A 16,194-nucleotide genomic window follows, 5' to 3' on the forward strand; every position below is an offset into this window, starting at 1 on the left:
AAGCTAAGAAGCTTCGCGAATTAAAAAAGGGCTCATTCGTGCTCGCTGGAAGTAACAGAATAGAGAGAGAGTGAGCTAGAGAGAGAAAAGAGCTCTTGTCGTCCGCCATTGACGAAAGCTTGAGCGAGGTCTGTGAGCTGCTCGGCCGGCCAATCCAAGCCGATTCGGGCGTCGCTGTTGAATCCGAAGCTCGCCTCGAAGATCAAGGAAGCGATCGCCACCGATCTCGCCGCCAAAGACCGCCTAAATCAGCAAGTCGAGCTCTCGACTTTCTCACTGTACATCTATGGCGGAGCTCACCTCCGGCCATTATTCTTGAATATTATTGAGGCGATTTGCTTCTGGAACATAGCTGAGCACAATTCTATTGTTGTCTTGCATTGATTTCGCTCGAAATACCCGAGTCGAGCCTCCTACCGGTCGCGACCTGATTGAACGTCGATCGGGCAATTCTAGCCATCGCGAGCTCAATCAGAGCTCGAGGTAAGCTTTCTGAACTTCTTGTGATGATCGTGTGTGAAGGAATTGTCTTGATTTGGCTTGGATATGTATGATTGAACTCTGAGTTGTCATTACGCGCGTAGCTTGATACTCGCGATTTAGCCAATAAAATTGCATGATTCTGAGATATGTTGAGCTGGGAGAGTAGACGAGTCGATTGGCATTGATTTTGCGTAATTTCGTCGAGTTTTCACTGTCGGATAGTCACCGAAGATTCTCGGCCGTTGGTCCGGTCGTCGTCAAGAGGTTGAAGACGAAGTCTACATGGCAGGTCAACAAGTCGGCGTCTAAGGTGGCGAGCTGTGAGTGGTCCAGGTCGATGTCCGGTCAGCGCAGCCATTCTCACGAATAAGCCGAGTCGGATTAGATCCGACGGTCGTGATAAATAGGTTGGTTTGATTCTAGGTCGTTAGATTAGATTTTTATATTTTTTGATAATTCGTTTAATAGATAGAAAATAAAAAAATAGAAACGGTGTCGTTTAGGTTAATGAACAAGCGACGTCGTTTGGTCGTAGATATAGATCCGGCGTCGTTTTGTAGTTTAGGCGAGCCAACGGTCGAGATCGAATCTAGGATTAATCGTAGCCGTTCGTTCGGCTTCGATGTGGCGTCGTTTTTGTACATGAGGAAGACGCGATCAGGTGCGGCGAGGCGCACGTAAGCGCGAGTGAGTGAACGGCCGAGATTGGTTCCGGGTTTGATCGCAGCCATTCGTTTAGTTTTTTTTTTTTTAGGAATTAGGAAAATTGTTTTTAAAAAAATCAAAAAATACCCAATAAACAGATACGGTGTCGTTTTAGTAGGAGCGGGTCCGAGTCGGGTCGGGGTCGGGTTGATTCGGCGTTGACCGGGTTGACCCGGTCTGAAAAATTAATAAAAAATTCATAAAAATTTTCTAAAAATCTAAAAAAATCAATAAAATTCATAAAAAAAATTCCAAAAATTCCCAGATTTTCCCAAAAAATCTCCAAAAATGTTTAGGTCGATTCGGGACTCCTATAGTCTGGATCAAAAAATTTTGAAGTTTCAAGGGCCAGTTTACACCGATCCGAAGAATTATTAGATTTTTAGAGAATCAATAAAAAAATTCAAAAAATTTAGAAAATTCCGAAAAATTCTAAAAAAATCACGAAAAATGGAAATGGCCACATTCAACTAGTTTGCCCCTATTTTGTGATTTTTGGATCCCGAACCTTAAAAAATAACCATTTTACCCTTCTGGACCTTTGGCTCAAAAAATTTTCCAAACCATCTCGAAACTCGATTGGATTTTTTTTCTCTGGGTTGATAGGGCCGTATTGTACATGCCATGCTCGTTTGATTGCTTGACTTGTTTTGTGATTATTTTGATTGCGCATTTTATTTCTTGATTGTGATTGATAGAATAATGAATTCCCATCTGCATGATATTCTAAATCGTTAGACCCTACCCCACCTTGAATTTCATCTGCATGAATTCCTAGGTCAGAAAATCACTCAACTTCGGTAACCGAAAGGGCGTCGATTTGAATCTTGGCGTAACCAAGTCCCCGGACCCACTTCTCTGATTTTCGTGGAATCGAACGATTTCTCCCGACCGCTCGATAGGGTTCCCGATCATACCCTCCAAAATTGATCGGTGGTGACTCCATATATGTGTATACTGTGCACATGTCACCCGACCATACTAAGGTCAACCTCGATGTTTCTGTATTTTCTTCCCATCGCGATTCAAGTAATGGGTCTTGGGAGGGACCCGCATACGAGATCCACTACCAACCGGGTCGAAGTGCGGCTTTTAACCTCGCTCACCGATCCCCCGAAAAGAGAAAAGCCATTCCGAACGGCGGGAGAGGGTCACAACAATAATTAGTATGATTATGAAGAAAAAAAAATAGTAATTATACATTCCCAATATTTTAATTCATATTTGCATGAACAAAGATTAAAAAAAGAAATTGTGACTAAGTGAGGATGGAAATGCAATCGGGTTAAATGTAATAGAAGTTCTAAAACTTATTGAGAAAATATATAATCGAGTTTTAAACTTTTCAAAAGTACAATCAAATCCTAAAATTTATTAAAATGATGCAATTAAGTCCTTGCATTAACATCGTTAATTTGTTTAATAGAAAATGATGACATTGCATATTTACTTATTTTTCTTTTCTATGTGGCATTTTTTTTAATAATTTTCTTCTCCAATTTTTTTAAAAAATTAGATCAAAAAATTGAAAAGGTTAATATTTTTTTTATTTTTAAAAAAATAGAAAAAAAAAAGAATGGTAGGGCCTCACCAATTGTGTACTACTATTGCTGCTCATTGCTCGAGGGGCTAGCGAACGGGGTGAGGGTGGCCGGCCTCGGGCTAGGATAGCCGATCTCAAGCGAGGGTCGATGTCATCTAGATCTAGGCGAGCCTTGCAGCCCTAGGCGAGCCTTGTAGCCCTAGGCGAGGGCCGATGAGGCCTTGTTAGGGGTGGGCAATGGTCACCGTCACTAGGTGAGGGTTGTCATCGGCCAAATTTGGGGTCGGCAAGTATTCGTTCGAGCTTACTAGTATTGCATGCGCAGGAAATGGATTCCAAAAACAACACATGAGAAAATATGAAAAACATGCCCAAGAACATCTTGAATCATCAATCGAAATGGATATATCACATGACATAAGCATTGCGCGTTGAAATCCTTTGACAGGGTTTTTTTGGTTATGGGTTCTAGGCCGAAAATGACTATAGCCCAAAAAGGGTTACTCACGCGAGAATCTTTTATCGAACTTAATCCGTTCGTTTTCCGAAAAGGAGTTCGGGTCGGTTTTGGACGAGAAAGTGTCAAATGCAGTAAATTGACACAAAAGGCGCATTACAAAGCAACTTCGACGGCCCAATATGTGTAATAGTAGCAGTATGTAACAAATCTCGACACGACCCTGGAATTAAATCGACAGGATCGGGAGATGATGTAGGATACAATGCTGGAGTTTAATCAACAAAGACTTGGACGGGGGATTGTAGGACACAATACCGGAATTGAATCGACGATCTTGGACAAGATGGGTGAAGGGTGCAATACCGGAATTTAATCGACGGTGATGAACCTAGTGAGTAGACGTCGGAATCTAATCGACGACACCTAACTCTGGATATGATACTTGCCGGAATTGAATCGACGACGGGGATCTAAAAACTATAGCTAAGCTAGGCTAAAGGCTAAGAGCTAGTTGAAAATGCAAGTGTTTTGGGTTTGTTGTGTGTGAGTGTGTGTATCTTGCTCTGCGAGGTATTTATAGGCAGGCTCTTTGGTAACCACTGAGCGATTTCTTCCTTTGGCCCAATGCTTTGCTCTTTTCCATAAGCCACGTGGATTACGGTTTCCCAGTCTTCGCGCCTTTTCTTTTTATCTCGTGGGGATTACCGCCAACCGCTTCGATCGTGGCCTCCTTCCGCACGCTTTTCTTGCTCTGGAAGGAAGTGGCGCGAGAATTTACCCCGACACGTGGCACCTTTTTGATTGGCACGTACCTTGCTTCAGTGTTCCTTCCTATAGCTGATTATCGCTCCCTCATGTGCTTGTCACGAGTCTTTCTTGGATTATTTTAAATGTCAACACATGCCCCCTTTAAAAGATGTAAATCGAAGATTTACCTCTTTTAAAATATCTTTCTCTGGTTTGATGATCTCCAACTGTATAAATGATGATTACGCTTTCCCCTTGATCTCTTTTCCCAAAACGCAACATTTTCGACTTCGTACCATGCACCGGCTCTTTTCATCTCGCTTTTAAGGATTTTGAAAAAGCTCCCAATTGTCGTCTTTCTTCATCCAAGGTTTTCCTTAAACCCTAAACCCCATTTTTTGAGCATTCCAAGCTTTCATGACGACCGAAACCCCCGAGTTCCTTCCTCACCAGTTCATCGCCCACTTCGATGAGATCATCAATAGTGATGATGCTGATCACTGTTTCCTCAAGTTGTTAAATACTCAACGAGAGTATGCCGGTCTCATGCTTGGGCCCAGCCTCCACGTTCCATCATCTCTTCAATCTTGCTTCCCAATGCGAGCCGATGAGCAGCTTCCTATTCAAGCATCTCCACTAAAGGATATTTGGTCCATGCCGGGTCAGCGATTTAGGAGTTTTCCATCATTTGATGACAGGGCTTATACCTGGTTCCAAAGGCTTCAAGAGGATATTCCAACAGTCGGTCTCTGGCAAACGGCGCAGATCGGGACGGCCATTGAGGTCAGCATGTTGTCCCACGATTTGAATAGAGGCCTACCGGGGTCCGTTACAAGCTTCCGGTCCTCCTCTATCAATTGTTTTTTCTTCCTATGGGGTCCCATGTATGTAACCCTTCTAGATACATTTGCTATAGCTGGTCTCTCCCCTTATAGGGCTTCTGTCAAAAATCTGGGGAAAACCAAGGACCGCCCCATCTCCGATGATACTCTTGCCTACGGGAAGTTCATTGATGCTTATTGTAGAACATCCGGAGATGTTTCCTTTGAGGAGCGAACGGCTTTCCTTCTTTTTTGGCTATCGAAGTAGCTATTTTTTAGTCCAACTATCAAAGTATCCAAGGATTATTATGACCTTGCCTTACTTTTAGCAAAAGGGAACCTTATTGCTCTTAGCCCTCTTGCATTGGCGTCTCTATATAGAAGTATTTCTTATGCTGCTTGACCAATGTCAAATTTTGAAGAAGACAGTGTGTTGTCAGGTCCGCTCTGGATTCTTCAAGCCTGGGTCGCATTCTATTTTCCTTTCATGTTCAAGAGCGTTCCTTCCTTCAATCCTAACATGGTTCCTTTAAAACTTGGTATACGACTACTCCAAGCTGCCCCCTCAAAGGCTCCTGGTGATGTTCAACCTTTCCGTTCTTTCTTCGACAGCTTCTGTTTTATGAGGCTGATCAAGTAGACTTCTTTCCTTACCGCTCGGGCGAATTCGACTTTTGTTTCAGTTCTCGAACCTTAAAACGGTTCAATCATCGTGACTTTTGGACCTTTGTCCTATTCCCTCGAGACCTTCCAATCCGACTATGTCTCAAGGGAAGGTTCTATCCTGGTTTTGAACCGTATTCTCCTCATTACTGCGCCAGGCAGTTCGGCCTTCGTCAGGCAGTGCCTATGCCTATCCCTTATCTCATGGAATTCCCATTGATGGACAAGAAGATCTATAACATCAAGATCGATGGACCGTTCGCTTGTTGTGCCGAAATTACAACCATGATGTATCAGCGGTTCTCGGGAGACATCCCAATAGCGCTACGTTCTAGTCCCGGCGTGACTTCCGAGTTTACAACCTAGTGGACGTCCTTTGCCTTCGAAAGCCCTTTCGAAGATGCCATCTCATCCATCCTTCAGAGTAGCCGGATACAACCCTTTGGTCATGCCTTGAAGAAAACTGGGAAAAAAGGTGCAATCAGAACTCTCTCAATCGGTGGTCGCAAACGTCCGACAACTGTTTCTGGTGAGTCTCTTTCTTCCTAATTTTCTCAGTATTATTGGCCCGGAGTGACTTTACTTTACTTTCGCTATTAGGTGACAACTCTGATGACGAAGTTGATGAGGAGACACTCACTTCTCTTAAACGGTGAAAGGTGGGAGCGAAGAAGAGCAAATCTCCGATGGAATCTCCAAAAGTCCCTCAACCTGTCGAAACACCTCCAACCGCTTGTCCTGAAGCTCTTTTGGTGGGTCTTGATCCAACCGTTGGGGGGCCCCAGTAATATTACCGCTGCTGGAAGTTCGTTTGAACCTGCGGCTCCTTCGCCTATAGAGCCTCAAGGGGAACCTTCTTCGATAGCCCTTGCCATTGTCCCGGCCTCGATGGTCGAAGGTCCCTCAACAACTGAAGATCCTTCATCCGCGGACGTTATCTAGGATCTTCCCGCTGCTTCTCTTCTTATGTCGCCCGTCGAAGACATTCAAACCCATCTTGCTGGATCTTCTCACTCTTCGGATCACCCGAGTATGCCTCAATCAAGCAGCTCGCCTGACTCGGAGATTTTCAGTAAGTTGGGAATCATGCTGTCTTGCTCCTTGGACCTTGTTCATTCGGGGGTGGCCTCCTTTGTCGACAACCCATTGAATATTCAAAGCATCCAATATGTGATGGAGTGGTCGGTCAAAGAGGAAGTCGGCGCGAAACTTCCTGTAGGTCTAGTTCGCCGGCTGAAAGCATTCTTGGAACACTTTCCTACTCCCTTTGTGCATTTTCGGTAGTGTTGGGACAAGATGCTTGCTCTGTCGAATTTTCCCGATCAGCTCTTTTCTCCTAGCTCCGAGACCCAAAAAGCAGGGCAACTCGTGACTCAAAGAGAATAGTCCCTTCAATCCGCTGTTGACGAGCTCGTTGCTTTGGACAAGAAGGAAGCCGCCCTGGAGCAACAAAGGCTAGCGATAGAGAGAGAACTAGAAGAGACTCGAAGTCAACGATCGACTATACTTTCCCGTCGATCCTCCATAGAAGATCAACCGAAAACGTCCGTAGCCTCCTTAGAAGAGAAGAAACGAGCCAATTGTGCTCGGGTCGTGCAAGCAGAAATAGATCGACATCGTACTAGGAACATGTACATGGATAAAAATAGGAAGTTTGAACGTTTACTCTGTGAGTTACTTGAAGGGGTCAAGACGGCCTTGCATCCCGATATTTGTTAATGAAATCTCCCCTTTTTTCCTCCTTATTTTTTCGTATTGCATTCTGCCACGATCCATGTAATCGTCCACGTCCGAATAATCGCCATCATTATTCCGAGTCGGTTACTTCAAAATCCCTTATAAATAATGATTGCCCCCAAATGCCAATCCACACGAACTTTGCCATAGAGTTCACATGAACACTCATGCAGCTCCTCGCTTGTCGCGCTTCGACGCTTTTTCTCACAATGAAGCCAAAAAGGAATTTTCCTTATCCTTCATGGATCACCAACCCAGCAATGGTCACATCATTTTGGATCCGCATCTCACAAGTTTGCCACCTCTTTCTTTACTCGATTAATTGCTTTCCCCCCGCTCCGAAGAAATCTTACCCTTTGAACAATCTATCATTTGTACCTCTGCTTGGTTGTCGGCTAATTATAGATTTTCTTCATATCCATCCTTTGACCATCAATTTTACAACTGGTACAAACGATCGGAAGGAGAGGCAGCTACCATCTGGCCACGTGCTAGGATAGATGTCCTGTTATCCTTTTGCGGTACATCTATTGATCCCTTCGAGTCCGGCCTCATTGGCCGTTTGTGTTGCTTTTGGTCACCATCATCGAATTGTTTCTTTTTACCTATTGGTCCAGTGACCCCTACCCTTCTTGATATTTGGTTCCCGACCGGTCTTTCCCCATTTATCGATGGTGACTCTCGACCTCCGAACGACCAATTTTTTCCTGATATGTCCTATCGCCTTGACCCGCCATATGGCGAATCCATGGATCACCATGCTAAATCTTCAGGACCCATTCTTCTCGGGAACATACATCCTTCCTTCCGTGTTGGCTTTGCAAATATGCCTTTTGTCTCCCCACATGTCGAATTTCCTCAAAATTCCTCGATATGGCCTACGAACTGGCATGTGGTGTTGATATTGGACTAGGCCGGATGTTCCTAGCTGCATTGTATCGGGGGTTATCGGATGTTCAATCTTCGCTGATGGACAAACATCCCGCTCCTTTTTCCGGTCCTTTATGGATTCTGCACTATTGGCTCCGAGTGTACTTTCCTCATATGTTTTTTTATCAAGTGCTCACTTCGACGCCTAAGTCATCGAGAATTAAAAGAAATGATGTACCCATGGCGTTCAATCGGACCCTTCGTTGTGCTCCCGATAACCGTAACCCTTTCGATGACTTCCTTATTGAACCGTTATCTCTCACCGGTTTTGATTTTTTCAGGCTGCCCGTCGATAATGATGTCTATAGCTCCTCCAGCGCAAATCCCGGTTCTCATCTTTTCTGGATAAGCGTGTTAGTCATAGCCGACTTAGCTATGAATTTATCTTGCGGCGGCAAATTCTCATCGGGATTCGAGATTTATAACCCTTATTATTGTGCTCACCAATTTGGACTTACTCGGGGAATTCCAATACCGGTGGTGTATTCCATGAATTTCCCCTTTTCTGGTTGCAAGGAAGATGTAACCGACATGGTGGGCCATATCGAAATTGCACATGCTGTCCTCGGGCGCTTTGTATTTGTCAGCTTTTCCCGCCATCCTTGTAGTTCCTCATTTTTCGACAAGTGATGGCTCTCCTACCGCTCCTCTTTGTTCTCAACCGGTGCAAGGAACGTTCTTCCGAAAGTCCGTCGAAACTCATTGGACTTGCTGCATCCTCTAAGAAAACCCGCTTTTTTCCTTATACCGAGCATTATACTTGAGCAACCAATCGATGAAGGTAAACCCTTTGTTGATATAGGTATACAAACAACCTAACAATGAAAGTGGGTACTTCTTTGCATTCTCGCTTGATGTAAGTATTGATCTAACTTCCTCCCCGGATGATTCACCGGCTTCTGACGGCCGCACGGATGACCTACCCAACAAATCGTGGGTTGTTCATATGAACATGGCAAGTGCCTCACCTGGCCCATCGAATGCTCTTCGCTGCGATTGTCCATATCTTCGCAGCAAGTGGTTACACCCGCATGATTTACTGGGAAGAGGATATGCCGATATATGTAACAAAGCATCTGTTGAGGACGAGATCAAAGCTCTCCTTACTTTTTTGGCTCATTTGCCCTATCCGATCCAATGTCGTGGCCTTGGATTTGCCATTAATGAACTCTTCCTCACATTTGGCTCGCCTTTAAGGTCCTTCAGGACAAGGCAACGTGAACTAGCGATCATCGACAAATTGAAAACGGATTCTCTCCTTGCCGACAATGAGCTGGCTTATCAACGTAGTATTCTTGATACCCTGGAAAGTGACGGTTGTACCACCCCGCAAGTACTATCTGCACAATTGAAGGCAATCAAATAGCAAGAGGCAATTTGCGAATCACTGTACCTTGATATGATGCAGGCCAATCATCAAAAGGAGGCAATTGTTGACGCCAATTGCAACAGTGAAATGCAACTTCATAGTTTCGTCTTGAGTCTTGAACGGCACGTGTTGTAGTCCGCTGTTGCTAGTCCCACATTAATGCCACCTATCTTTATCATCTTAATCTATCATTGAACCGCCAGTCTTAGTGTCGGTTCTCCAAAGTTCATTATGATATGATCTTCTCAAGATCATCCTTTTTCCATGCGGCATTTAATGAAAAACGTCATTTCCGATTCTCCTTCCGAATTCAAATCGTCGTGATGGTTCGACGTGGTCAATAGCCAGCGGGAAACCCGCCACCCGCCTCATTATGGTTACTTATGTGCTTCAACAATCGCGATATACCTCCTCGCCTCGATAACCATCCACTAACTTTACCGCATCGATCATCGGAAAGTCGTGGGCGGATACTTAGCATCGTGGGACGAACCGTTCCTTGGCCTTTATCTATAAATAGGATCACTTGCCGGGAGTAAGTCCTCATCCAAACCCTTTGCCTTTCATCCTTAGAGCAAACTTCTCAAAGTCTTAATGGAGCGTGCGTCTTCTTCTTCGGTTTCATCTCCCCCTACACACTTTAGCCGTGAGTTCTCGGCTATTTGGAGGGAGATTATCTCCCTTCCGAGTTACACCTACACCATGTTGGTGGTGAAACCACGGGCTCTTGAGAAGCCGCACGCCCCGCTCAACCGCTCCGCGCCTCAAAATCTTCCCTCCGACCACCCGTTCCAGTCGGACTACGAAGAGTTCATTACACTCTTCGACTATGGGCTGGAGAAGTTTCGCCGGAATCCGGCGACCATGTCTCAGCACGATCTCATCGAACATGAAGTTTGGTGTAAGATCGAAGAGATTGAGAACGGCGAGGTGGTGCACAAGGAGCTTTACAACGTCCGGGAAGCCCTTCATGCTTCTCACGCTAGCGTCCTCCAACTTTCGAACATTATTTCCGACCGCCTGATTGCCCGCCAGCGACACCTGCGCAGCCTCAAGGATTCCGAGCAGCAGGAATACGAACCGGCTGAAGCTTGTGAGACCCGGTCCTTGGCTTCCATTAAAGCACCTTTGGAGGGTCTGAAGACCACATTGGATTCCACCAGCGGTCTTTTGCAGGCTCAGAAAGAGCACCTTCAGCAGCTGGAGAGCGAGAAAGACAAACCGGAGGCGGCACTGGAGGGGTTGGCTGAAGCTCACCATCGTGCGAGGGAGGAGAATGCCAAGTTAGAGTGCCGGCTGCGGGGCTTTGTGATTCATTTCAGGGAGCACTTCCAGTGAAGGTTTGCTGGGGCGAGCAAAAGAGAGAGAGGGAGAAAGAAGGAGAGAGAAAGAGAGAAAAAGAGAGAGGAAAAGAGAAAGTGAGGAATGTATGAAGGTTTTATGAATGAAATTGAATTTTCTCACTCTTTGCCCTCTGACTCTTCTTGCATTTTCCACATCGATGGGTAGAACTTTTTCAAATACTTCCCGTTGATCGAACGTTGTAGTTCCCTTTCGTCGATTTCCATTACTCGATATGCATTCCCCGGGAGAGCGTCTATTATCAAATATGGTCCTTCCCACTTTGACGACCACTTGCCAAACTTCTCGCTATCGAGGTTCATAGGCAAAATAGTTTTCCACACCAAGTCTCCCATGTCGAAACGCTTAGCTTTCACGTGTTTGTTGTAAGCTTTAGCAACCCTTCGCTTCTGAGCCATTAATTTTTCCAGCGCTGTGGCTCGATTCTCTCCCAATTCATCAATGTTGGCGTACATCATCTCATCGTATTGTTCTTTAGCCATGCCATCTTGAAGCTTTACTCTTAATGATTGCACCGTAATCTCCAGGGGTAACACGGCCTCTTGTCCATACGTTAGCATATAAGGAGTGACTCCAGTGCTCGATCTTTTGGAAGTTCGATAAGCCCATAACACCGTCGACAACAGTGAGTCCCATTCCCTTGGGTTGTCCTCCAAATGCTTTTTAATCAATCCGATGATTATTTTATTAGAAGCCTCTGCTTGGCCATTAGCCTAGGCATAGTAGGGCGTTAAATGAATCATCTTGATACCCCCTCGACTTAGTAAAATCCAGTATTTCTTGCCCTGTGAAGACTGTCCCTTGGTCAGCAGTGATAGTCTCCGGAATCCCAAATCGATAAATAATACGCTCTTCGATGAACTCCCCGACTGTTTTTTGTGTCACGCTTTTGTACGACGCCGTTTCGACCCATTTTGTGAAGTAATCTGTGGCCACTAAAATGAAACTATGCTTCTTCGACGAAGAAGGATAAATTTTTCCTATTATATCCATCGCCCATCCCCGAAAAGGCCACGGCTTGATAATTGGGTTCATCGGTGCGGCTAGTACTTGCTGGATTGGTCCATGCCTTTGGCATGATTGACACCCTTTCGCATAGTCAATGCAGTCTTGGGTGATTGTTGGCCAAAAATATCCATGTCGCCTTAATAACCACTTTGTTTTCAATCCAAACTGATGCGCACCACAAATCTCTTCATGGACTTCTGTCATGACTAGCATTGCTTCCTCCCGCCCCAAGCACTTAAGAAGCAATCCGTCGATTGTCTTTCGATACAACTCGTTGTCAATCAACAGATATTTTAGGGTTTTTCTTTTGAAGTCCTTCTTGCCGTAACCCGGGTTTTTCAAGTAGTTTACCAAAGGGGTTCTCCAATCTTGTTGGCCGTTGGCTTCTCCTAAGCTTTCAGATCTCTCGATCATCATTACCCAAGCATCTATCGACGATAAGGTCCTTACCCGGGTAATGATGTAGTCCGCTAGCTCCTTCGATATACGATATCCCGACGCCATTTAAGTCAATTCATTGGCTTCTGAATTTTCACTCCTCTTGACATGGATTAGTTCGTATTCGACGAACTTTGATAACAATTCTTTTGCCAGGTGATGATATCTAATAATGTTTTCATTCAAACATTGATACTCACCATTTAGTTGTTTGATCACCAGCTGAGAATCGCCCTTCACTTTAATTGACCCGACCCCCATGTCGATTAAAACATTCAATCCCACAATCGGGGCTTCATATTCGGCTTAGTTATTTGAGCATTCAAAGTCAAGCCTGAATATGAGTTTTTTTTTTGTCGAAAAGGTGATATAACCATGATTCCTGCGCCCGCTGAACCGGATGCCACCGACCCATCGAAATATAATATCCAAGGTGCGATACCAAGATAATTTTCATCATCCTCAACTTTTGATCCTAACGGGTATTCGGTAATGAAATCGGATATTGCCTGCGCTATTATCGCTTTGAGCGGCACATAAATTAGATCGATTTCTATTAGAGTAAACGCCCATTTTGCAATCCGACCCCTAATGATCGGCCTGGACAACATGTACTTAATCACGTCTGTTTTGCAAATTACAAGTACCGTAGTCGGCAACATATAATGTCGTAATTTTGTACAGGCATAGTATAGTGAAAAACATAGTTTTTCGATGGACGTGTATCTCGTCTCGGCATCGTTGAGCATCCTACTTAGGTAGTACACGACCTGCTCTTTCCCTTCATCGTTTTCTTGAGCCAGCATACTCCCTATCGTTGTATCGGCGGCCGATAAGTACAACTTCAATGACCGTCCCGCCTTTGGTGGCATCAACACTAGTGGCTTGATGAGATACTCTTTTAACCTTTCGAAAGCCACTTGATGCTTCTCTTCCTACACAAACTCTTGCTCATTCTTCAATTTGAGCAACAGGAAGAAAACTTCGATTTTTCCTGACAGGTTAGCTATAAAATGCCGCAAGAAATTTAATTTCCCGATTAACATTTGCAGCTGTTTTTTATTATCGGGAGATGGCAATTCTAAAATAGCCTTAGCTTTATTTATGTCTACTTCTATACCTCTTTGATGAACAAAAAAACCAAGGAAATTGCCATCTTTTATCCCGAAAGCACATTTCAAAGGATTCATCTTTAACTTAAATTTGCGCATTCTCTCAAAAGCTTGCTCTAGGTGGTCCGGATGACTTATCCGGTCTTTTTTAACGATGACGTCATCAATGTAGACCTCTATAAATTCTCCAATCATGTCGTGGAAAATATAATTCATTGCTTTTTGATATGCAGCACCGGCATTCTTCAATCCGAAAGGCATGACGACCCATTCAAACGTACCAATGGCCCCGGGGCATCTGAAGGCTATTTTGTGAACGTCCTCTGCTGCTATAAATATCTGATTGTACCCGGAATGTCCGTCCATGAGGGACATCATTTCATTATTAGAGGCCGAATCGATCAACATATCGGCCATGGGCATCTAGTATTCATCTTTCGGGGTGGCCGCATTAAGGTCACGGAAATCAACACACACTCGGAGCTTGCCATTCTTCTTCTTGACAGGCACGATATTTGACAACCAGTCGACATACCTTGATGATCTTATGAATCTGGCCGAAAGGAAGCGCTCAATTTCCTCCTTAATTTTAAGGAATACTTCGGGAGCGAACCTTCTAGCAGACTGTTGGTGTGGTCGAAATCCCCTCTTAATTGGCAATCGATGCTCAACTATGCTTCTCGAAAGGCCAGGCATTTCATAGTAATTCCAGGCAAAACAATCATTATATTTCCTCAACGGGTTTACCATTTGAACCTTGTATCGCTGATTGAGTAGTTGGCTCACATAAGTAGGTTGAGGGCAGGCCTCGTCTTCGAGATTGACTTCTTCCAGAGGGTCTTAACCTTGAATTACTTTATCGTCCTCCTTAATTGGGGATTCTTTAAAATCTAGAATGCCGTCTGCAAGCTATCTAGCTTGATCATTTTGCTCGGCCATGTAGGCCGCATACCTCTTAGCGAGGTTTTGTGCAAATGATCGAGTTTCCATCAGAAAACCGGTCAATTGGTTCCACCGGTTCTTTTCTCGGGATCCACTCGGTACTCCCTTTGTCGAAACGGCATAATGCAATATCTCTTGAGTCCGCTTCGAGCGGCTTAGATACTCGAAGGTAATCATCCGGCATCACTTTGTCCCGGCCGGATATACGGGTCCAGGTAACACAAGTCTGAGGATTTGCTTTTACATATTCCACTTTGTCCCCATTCCGTAATGCCAGCATCTAGTGAAGTGTTGATGGGACACATTGGTTTCCATGTATCCAATCCCATCCCAACAGCAAGTTATAAGACCCGTCGGCGTCGACGACGCAGAAGGACGTCCTCGATGTTTTAGATCCGACAGTCATGTCGGCGACATATACTCCCTTTACTTCAGTAATCTCGCCAAGAAAATCGGACAACCGTATAGTCGATGGGATTATTTCGTCATCATTCCTTCCTATTTTCTTGAAGAAGCGGTATGGAATGAGATTTAGCGTTGACCTCCCATCTACGAGTACTTTCATTACCGGCCGCCCGTTGATCTTGGCATTTATATTGAATGACCTCAAATGATTTGAGAGATCTTCCATGGGTTTTCTGAATTCCATGGTTTCTTCATCGTTGAAGCAAAACCGAGCCCCTTCCTTTTCTTGCGCCGTTTCCTCGTCGCCGCCGTCAGCCGAGGTCAACTTAAGTCGAAACTCGTGTGGTAATTTAACTCGTACCATACAAGAGCTTAGAGGGGATACTGACACGCTAACGGGGGTTTTAAATCGGGATTTAGACGCAGATGTTTTACGTGGCTTTGTACCATTGTCCTCTTTTTCTTGAGCTGGTTGTGTCTCTTTCGGTCGTCGCCGCCAAACCAGATTTCTTGTCCTTCGAAGCTTGGTGTGGTTAGGAGCCGTTGGTACCGACCCATGACCGGCTGGAATCTCCTATTGCCGTAGTATGCGGACCCTATTCTTTCTTTGCACCCTTCTCTTTTGAGTTCGAGTCAAGATTTTCTCCTTTTTTTGGTCCTCCGTCACCTCATACCACGATCCCTCTACAAGGTTGCCTGGTATCTTAAGAGTTCGTCGACGATGTGGCTTATGGGGGCTTCGTCGAAAATTTCTGTCGAACTCTTTTCCCCATCCGTAATGGACTCTTTCTTGAGGATGTGGGGGTGGCGGACCATAGCTTACGTAATAATCGAACTTGCCACTTGGCTCACCTAAAATACCAATTCTAGGGTCCCCCTCATCATATCTCTACTTAAATGACTTATAAGTTCTCCGATGGTTGGGACTTCCTCGAGGTCCGGTACTTTTGATGTGAAGAGGTGTCTTGTCTCTCCGACCGCTCTTTTGGTACCCTTCCTTGGGTGTACTCATGTTTCCCAATTTTCGTCTACAATGAGCGCATAAATTTATTGACGCATGCCCTTTATTCGATCGCTTTAAAGACACCATCCCGGTCATTACCGGAAAAGGATCAGTGTCCACATCCATCGGGGGCTTCCCTTTATCCTCAGCGAATTTGATCTTCTCTTGTCGAATCGCTTCTTGAATGTTCTTTTTGAGGACCAAACAATCCGAGGTGTTATGGCTCCACGAATGGTGTCATTTGCAATACTTCTTCCATGCTAATTCTTCTTTGGATGGTATCTTCTCGTCTTACGTTAGCTTGATTTGTCCGTCGCCCATGAATATGTCGAAAATTTCCTCCGCCTGATTTGCGTCGAATGAATAATACATTGCTTCTTTTGCCTTAGCCATTATAGTTGACTTTTCTTTCATCCTTGCTGGCTTGATTGCTTGGCAAGTGTATGGCTTGTCGATGGTTAATCGG

Source organism: Rhodamnia argentea, chromosome 9 (genome assembly GCF_020921035.1).
Source record: "Rhodamnia argentea isolate NSW1041297 chromosome 9, ASM2092103v1, whole genome shotgun sequence".
Lineage (NCBI taxonomy): Eukaryota > Viridiplantae > Streptophyta > Magnoliopsida > Myrtales > Myrtaceae > Rhodamnia > Rhodamnia argentea.